Here is a 9,026-nt window from a genome sequence, read left to right as displayed (position 1 = left end):
CCAGGTCAGCGCAGGTGCGGCTGCACTGGTCGCACTGTCCTAAAGCCGCCCTGAATCTGGGTTGCATACAGGGTTCACGTGACAACTGTCTTGCCTCTGAAGTCAATAATAATAGCCCTGTCGCCAGAGCGGGGGCAGGGATGGTTTCTAAGGCCATGTTTAAAAACAATCACTTTCAATAAGTACTTCCCAGTGCAGCGCTATAATGTGACATAATAATACACATTTTTAGGTCGAGCCTAGCAGCGAAGGCGCTGCTCTGCGCGGCACGCTGTATCGTCTCAAGGGACATTCATTACACGCCTCACTCCTTATTGGCTCTTTTGTGTGTCTGTCTAAATCCCCTTCCTTTCAGTGGCTGATTTTGTATTTGTCCCTCCTTTTGGTGGGTGGTTTCTGTCCATGGCGACTGGCCCTGTTACAAGCATTATTCCTCCTCTGACTATTTTGGAAGTTTTTTGCACTTCTTTTTCTTTTCCTGGTTCGGACTGCCCTGGGAACGAAAGCCTTGATCATTCTCTCTTAGCCGCGCACAAGACGGACCCTGGGCTAACTATGGAACGTGTTGGTTTTTCTACTCCTTGCAGGAGCCCCTCACCGCATCGTATTTTACATGGCAGGCACGGGGAAAACCAACAGTGGGCGATGCTATTAAAATGAATTATTTATTTGCTTTCTTATTTACAAGTTTTTACGTATTTCCTAACTGACTTTGTCCAAACCGTACCAGCTGTTTCTATTTAAAACATGATGTTAACAAGATTTAAAACATACAACATTACATAAGACACTGCATCCCACTTTCTAAGCTCTACCGCACAATACGCTATTCCCGCACAGATAGGGGCATTTATTTACTATCCCATCTACCCAAGTGTACGTTCCTAAAGCCACATTAATTAACATATGCAAACTCTTCAACAAAACCTGCAACACTTAACATTGCCTACAAGCTACAGTTAAAAGAAAAACACTGCTTTTAAACCGCTACTGCTAAAGTTTTCACCCCTTTCATATTCACACCATCTGCTACAGGCCCACGGCCAGTAATCTGCATATAAAGCAGAAATACCCATGCGACTTGCATTGTCCCAGCCCTTCCAGATTTTACATTTATAGTTATTTTACGAAAGTTAGCCTGCAGTTCACTTACAGGGCCATGGGGCCAACTGTAATGTGCAGCTCACTATATGCTAATATTTCAGCTTTATATTTTGGAAACCCTTTGCTGACTTTACCAGTAACTGCCCTTAAAGATATATAAACGTAAGTTACCGACAGGGCGCTGGTGCTCCCCCCATGGGCAGCCCAACAACTTGCCACAAAGGGGGATGGCAGCGGAAGAGTGACCGTCTTTTCAAGATTCTGCCAGTCGTTGCTCCAGGGAAAGAAATAACAGTGGATGAGTCTTTGGTGTTGATCAAGGGCCGCTTGGTTTTTAGGCAATACATTCCTAGAAAGAGGGCAAGCTATGGAATTAAGATATAAATGCTGTGTGACGTTAGGACTCATTAGGTCTCTAATATCAGGGTGTACACCGGTAAGGATTCCAGAATTGACACCCTGGTTGTCCGTCTACTTTGGAGTGACTGAGAAAATTGTGTGGGAGCTTAGTAGAGGACTGTTTAACAAAGGTCACCATTTATATGTAGATAACTTCTACACTGGTGTGCGGTTGTTCAGGGAATTGGCCAGAGTGGACACTGTTGCTTGAGGCACAATCCACTCTAACCGTAAAGGTTTCCCAAAAGAACTTGTTTGTCAAAAGCTTGTGCGGGGACAGTGCAGTGCGTTGCGTAGCGAGCATCTTCTAGCTGTGAAGTTTTCAGACAGGAGAGATGTCTACAGGCTGATTACCATTCACGATGAAAGCACTTCACCTGTGACTGTTTGGGGTCAGGTTGCTAAAGTGCGCAAACCTGTGTGCTTTTTAGACTATAATAGGCACATGGGATGTGTTGATAGAGTAGATCAGAGGTTGGAACCTTACAATGCTCTTCTTAAGGCTTACATTTGGTATAAGAAGTTGGCTATCCATCTTTTCCACCTGGCAACCTTTAATGCTTTTGTTGTATTTAACCCCTTCCGTGCCCGCAAAATATTCGCGCAATGCTCGAGTTTTTATTAGTGGGTGGGATTTGGACGGACGGGGGCCGTCCTCCGCACACACCCACTGCGATGCACGGCTCCCGGCCGTCACGAGCATGGAAGAGGTTAAGGATTGTTGTCCTGAGTCAAAGATGACTTTTGCTAAGTTTCAGGAGTCTGTAATAGGCAGCCTTGTTGTAGTGGAACAGGCATGTGTTCATAGAGTTGGAGTGGTGGATGATGTGGCTAGATTGAAAGATCGCCACTTTCCTGATCAAATTCCTTCCACACCCTCAAGACTTTCCCAGTAGGAGATGTAGAGTCTGTTGGCAAAGAGGTACGCGGAAGGAGACTCGTATGTACTGCACTGAGTGTCCTTCTAACCCTGTGCTGTGTGTGCCTGCTTGTTTTAGAATGTACCACATTCAAAATAATTTTTGGGAGCATCCATGAGTGGTAAAGTGAACTGCCTGGTCTGTATTGTTTTATATATATTTTTTTTCAGTTTCAAGGTTGGTATTTGTGCAATGTATTTAGTTTCAGATTTAGTGTTAGTAGATTTGTATCTATTCACAATTTGTTTGTGTTTTCTTTTTTGTATAAAAAAACCCTAAATGTGATGGTGGTGTGTGTAGGCTGGCGCTTGGCTGGTAGTGTGCGTGGACTGGCACTTGGCTGGCGGTGTGCGTGGACTTGCACTTGGCTGGCGGTGTGCGTGGACTGGCACTTGGCTGGCGGTGTGCGTGGACTGGCGCTTGGCCGGCAGTGTGCGTGGAGTGGCACTTGGCTGGCGGTGTGCGTGGACTGGCACATGGCTGGCGGTGTGCGTGGACTGGCACTTGGCTGGCGGTATGCGTGGACTGGCACTTGGCTGGCGGTGTGCGTGGCCTGGCGCTTGGCTGTTTGTGTGAAAGGACTGGCGCTTTGCTGGCAGTGTGCGTAGGCTGAGGCTTGGCTGGCGGTGTGCGTGGGCTTGCGCTTGGCTGTTGGTGTGAATGGACTGGCGCTTGGCTGGCAGTGTGTGTGGAGTGGTACTTGGCTGGCGGTGTGTTTGGAGTGGCACTTGGCTGGCGGTGTGTGTGGACTGGCGCTTGGCTGGTGGTGTGCGTGGGTTGATGCTTGGCTGGTGGTGTGAATGGACTGGCGCTTGGCTGGCAGTGTGCGTAGGCTGATGCTTGGCTGGTGGTGGGCATGGGCTGGTGCTTGGCTGGTGGTGTGAATGGACTGGTGCTGTGAGTGAACTGGCGCTTGGCTGGCGGTGTGTGAGTAGTGACTTGCTGCTGGTCACTACAAACACTGGTAGCCAAACGCCAGTCCACGCAATCTGTCAGCTGGTATGGTTGCAGGTCAGGCATGTGGGCGTGTGAAAGTGATGGGCCCTTGAATGGCACTGTCTGCTGCTGTGAGTGTTGTAATGTTACGTGAGTCAATGGTTCAGTTCCTCGTCCTTTCAGGTACTAACAGTGCATTTCATTTTTTGTGAAATCTCTTGTTAATACAATTGTATATACTGAAGAATCACTCACCCTCGTGCCAAATCCAACCAGTATGTTTGTGCGCTTGAGGAATATATGGTTGTGCAGTAATATTTGTCTTTTTTGTCTCTCTGCCAAGGTGTACATTCCATCTAAGAAAACCTACCAACTGTAGATATTGTTGTAAACTAAACACCCATTGGAGTACATGGTGATGTCTCTCGTGTGGATCCCAACAAGTTATCTTACCCACAATGTACGGCAAACCTCAAAATGTGGCCACATTTTCCTTGCATTACTGTGCTAAAATTTTCCCGCTTCAGAAAGAAACACATTTCCTACCACTCAGCATTTTCCCAAGTCTCCCAATAGAAATGGTACCTCACTTGTGTGGGTGGGAGAAGTACTGTGTCGGTGATGAGCCCAAAGCGTATTGTGGAAACATCAAAATGACCTATTTTGAAAAGACCTGGTTTTGCAAGGGGGGAGTCACTTGAGTTTTTGGCCCCGAGCTCAGCAGCCATCTTGGGAAACCTACCAAACCCACAAATTTCTGAAAGCTAGACACCCGGGGGAGTCCAGTATGGTATGGCTTGCTTGGGTCCCCCAACATCTGCTTACCCAGAATCCCCTGCAGACCTCAAATTTAGCTGAAAAAAATAACTTTTCTCAAATTTCTGTGTGGGAAAGTTCGGAAATCTGCGTGGATCCAAAAATTCCCTTCTACACAGCATTCCCCGGGTCTCCCGATAAAAATGGTACCTCACTCGTGTGGGTGGGTCTAGTACCCGTGACAGGCAAGGGCCCAAAATGTATTGAGAAGACATCAAAATTACCTATCACAAAACAACCTGGTTTTGCAAGGGGGGGGGGGGTCACCTGGGTGTTTGGCCCCAGGCTCGGCGGCCATCTTGGGAAACCTACCAAACTCACACATTTCTGAAAACTAGACACCCGAGGGAATCCAGCAAGGTATGGCTTACGTGGGCACCCCAACATTTCCCTACCCAGAATTCCCTGCAAACCTCAAATTATGTCGAAAAAAATCAAAATATTCACACATTTCTGTGTGGGAAAGTTGTAGGATCATCAGGCAGTCACAAATTTCCTACAATCCAGTGTTCCCCCATGTCTCCTGATAAAAATGACACTTCACTTGTGTGGGTAGGCGTAATTGCTGCAACAGGAAATGGCCCAAATTGTACTGTGGAGACGTCAAAATTACCTATAACAAAACTGCCTGGTTTTGGGGAGGGGCACCTGTTTTTTTGGCCTCGGGCTCGACGCCATCTAGAGAAACCTACCAAACCCACACATTTCTGAAAACTAGACACCCTGGGGAGTCCAATGAGTTATGGCGTGGATCCCCTAACGTTTCCCTACTCAGAATCCCCTGCAAACCTCAAATTTTGCTAAACAATTCTCTTTTTTCATACATTTTTGCATGGGGTCACCCTACCGGCACAAATGTCCTACCACCCAGCGTTTCCCTTGTTCTCCCGAGTAAAATTATACCTAAATGATATAGGACCTAAATGATATAGAACCTAATGTCCAATAATTCTCATGCCAGTATGGGTACTCACAATTTCGGAAATGTGCAAATATCTACTGTTTCTAAACTCTATATTTTGTTCCAATTTCAGAAATACATAGGTGTCTTTCATACCGATTTTTCCATGTATAATAATAAAAAAACATTGCAAGAAGCTGCTCAGTTAGTGGCTCTGGGTTTATCGGGTTCTTGATCAACCTACAAGTCCTATATATCCCCACAACCACAAAGGTCCAGCGGATGTAACAGTATATTGCTTTTAAACAGCTGTCATAATTAGAAGAGGTTACAGGTGACAACGTTGGCACAAATGGCTGGTTTTTTTCCCAACTAATTTTCAATTTTTCCTATATCCAACTGTTAGTTTCTATAAAGAAACCTTGAAGGATCTACAAAAAAGACACCTTGCTGAATTTAAGCTTTTGTCTACTTTACTAAAATGTATCCAATATTGCTTTCATACCCATTGCTACCATTAACTGGAAGAAGGTTAAAAGCACAAAAAATAGCAAAAATAGGCTATATCCCAGTAAAATGCCAAAACTGTGTAAAAAATGTTGGTTTTCTGACAAAAGTCTGTCAGTCCCTAAAAGCTGTGGGAATGGTGATTTCAGCCCCACCCTTTGTTGTTACCATTTGCAGGGAAAAAAACAGACACTTTCATTTGCATCACTTTTTTCCCATTTTTCCCCCACAATTTTGTTTTTGCTATATTTTGGATACTTTTTGGGTCCCCTCCAGGGGAATCCACAAACCCTGGGTGCCGTTAGAATTACCATGATGTTGGAAGAAAAGGACTCAAATTTGGCGTGGATACCTTATGTGGTCAAAAAGTTTCAGGGGCCTAAGCCCGAACTATTCCACATAGCCAAAAAAAGGCTTAGCATAGGGGGGAAAAGGCCTAGCAGAGAAGGGGTTAAAGGCTGGTGGGGCTAGAATGCTGTCAGTAAAAGTCATACTCTCTGTGTTTCCATTTTTTGAACATTTCACATCAAACATAACGCTTCTATCTATTTTTTCTAGTCCCTGCAGGAGCCGCGCTCTTCTATATACTCCTTGCAGAACCCCGACCATCAATATTCCCTGCACGACCCCCTCTCTCTTTTCTCTCCTCCCTGAAGAAGCCCCCACACCATCTGTATTCCCTGCACTACCCCCTCTCTTTTCTCTCCTCCCTAAAGGAGCTCTCCTACCATCTGTATACCCTGCACTACCCCCTCTCTTTTCTCTCCTCCCTGAAGGAGCCCCCCCACTGTCTGTATTATCTGCAATACCCCCTCTCTCTTTTCTCTCCTCCCTGAAGGATCCCCCCACCATCTGTATTCCCTGCACAACCCCCTCTCTCTTTTCTCTACTCCCTGAAGAAACCTCCCCTCCATCTGTATTTCCTCAGGGAGCCCCCCACCATCTGTATGCCCTGCACTCCCCTTCTCTCTTTTCTCAACTCCCTGAAGGAGCCCCCCCACCATCTGTGTTCCCGGAGCCCTCCTTTTCTACTCCCTGAAGGAGCCCCCCACCATCTGTGTTCCCTGCACCCCCCTTTTCTCTACTCCCTGAAAGAGCCCCTGATGGAGCAGGGGAGAGACAAAAATGTTGTGTACCCCCTGTAAAATTAATTTTGTATATCAATAATCAAATTAATGAAGTGATGCATGAAAAAACTAATCAACAAAAGGGACTTAGATATTTTACACGTGGGAAACTAATTGCCATTTGCGAAATTAATCTATTAATAATTGTGAACGAGTCGTATTAACATAGTGCTATAATACAGAAACAGCATGTGTGTTTTTACTTTAATAGAGACTATGTATTTATCGTGGCAAAAAGAAAATAAAGTACATTTGGTAATTAAAATAAAGCTATATGTCACGCTTTTGCTAAGTAATTACTAATAAGGGATATTAGAAAGGTGGGTGGTAAACAGAAAAACTATAATTCTAAATCTAACAGTTGTTGTCTTTGTTTTCGCACTAGTTCTCATTGAGGCCTAAGCGGGCTGGTTGTTGAAAATGGCTGTTGACTGCAGTATTGACATCGGCTAAAGGAAAGAGCCTCTACGCATGCGTGTGCATGGGAAGCTGAATAAGCAGCATGACTGGTGAAAAGAGCGAAGTGATGTCAAGGTCAGCTTGGCCTAAAGAGCAAAAGGGTGCCAAAGGATGTTTGCTGTTAAGACTGTGAGAACGGAAGACCATGTATCGAAACAAGTGAATGACAAGCATAAACGAAGATGACAACTATGGGAACATTTTGAGGATGACTGAGCATTTTGGAAAACTGGTTCAGGCAAGGAAGGATGAGGAGATCATATCCACTTCTTTAATGGGGCAATCAGAATGAACTCTGGACCCTTAAAGTTTCAATTATATGTTAGATAGTTAGAGAAAAGGGGTATAAAAGAGCTTGTTTGAAAGGGTGAAAAAATCTTGCTCCTTGGATTTATTTTGAACCACGACATGCTATTGGGTTGAACTATTTTATGGTGCTAGAGACTTTGAAATATTTTTGGACTTTAATTTTTGGAGCAATAAAGATGATCGAATGCAGAGATTTTGTTTTGGGAAAGAGGCGTTGAGGAGAATAGATAGGCAGATTGAGACTCGTGCAAACCTGTTATTTTCTTATAAAAGGACTCGGTAATATGATTTCTAAATTTTATTACTTTTAACATGTACTAAATGAAATGCTTAATTACTGCTTGTCTAAATAAACTAAAGTTCCATTTTCCTTAAATAAAGTAGATACATTCAAATTTAAAAACATTTTTAAACTCGAGTTGAGATTTATTTGATTAAAATTTTATAATTGATAAAATGCTAAAGTTATAGGATTACTATGATTAAGCTGGTCTTAGTCTCTATCAACTAACTTCTACTAGATGATCTATTGACCAAATAGTGGAGTACCTTGGTGTAGGATTATCCAAATGACGGATTAGCATGTGTAAAGAATTCTATAAAATGTAAAGAATATATATAATATGAGCCTAGGTACCCCGCTAACCAGCAGCTCGCCTTCTTTGTCCTTGATTCAGGAGTAAATGTGTGTGAACGTATGAGAGAGTGTATGACTTGCAGTGCTACGGGCCCCACTGATGAGGAAAGTGATCACTCCTGGATTTAGTGTGGTAGATATTGAGGGTTGTTGGAGAGCCGCGCTGGATCAGATTTCATGGTAGCAGAGTTAAGGTTTCTATAGGTTAGTTTGGAGATTTATGGATTATTGATGTTTTAGGTTCTAACACCATAAGTTGAGTTTGTATTACGTTATATGTAGTCAGAATTGGAAAACTTCCGTGATGTAGGAAGTTGTAGGAAGTTGGTCACTCTGCAGGCAGAGGAAGTGTGGCAAGTGAAGTCACACATTACATAGTCTGGCCTCAAGGTAGTAACATCGTCGTGTGTTACAGTTAGGGATTTTTGCATGTGAAAGTGGTGAGTGTATAGCGATGGCAACCTATGAAATCTTGGCCTTAAGTACAGGAATCAATTGGGTATTCCGACTAAAACTTATCCCTGGGAGAGTAATAGGTTTTTCCCTAAGCTTGGAAGAAGGGTAAGGTAGAGGGAAGTGCTACTTTATCGGCAAAACTAAAACTCTGTGGTACAGAAGAGGTAAGCGCTTTCTATTGGAAATAAAGAATACTTGCGAGTTTGGACACACTATCACTTTGGTTTTAGCGAAACAGACGAATAGAAATGTTTTATGTTGTTACTAACTGAATTTCAGCTGTATAAAGTATAAATATTGTGCCGATAAATTTTGTAAAGGAGGTGTCAGCAGAAGCAGGAGTCGAAGCTGACGTAACAGTCGCGCTGGGATTGGTCCACGTGACTGTGACATTTGAAGTTTTAATTGGTGCGTTAGTGTGAAGACGTGCTGGAATTGGTCAGTATTTGTATGAC

This window comes from Lissotriton helveticus, chromosome 5_1, assembly GCF_964261635.1.
Source record: "Lissotriton helveticus chromosome 5_1, aLisHel1.1, whole genome shotgun sequence".
NCBI lineage: Eukaryota > Metazoa > Chordata > Amphibia > Caudata > Salamandridae > Lissotriton > Lissotriton helveticus.
The sequence above is the reverse complement of the archived record's forward strand: the minus strand, read 5'-3'. Positions refer to the sequence as shown.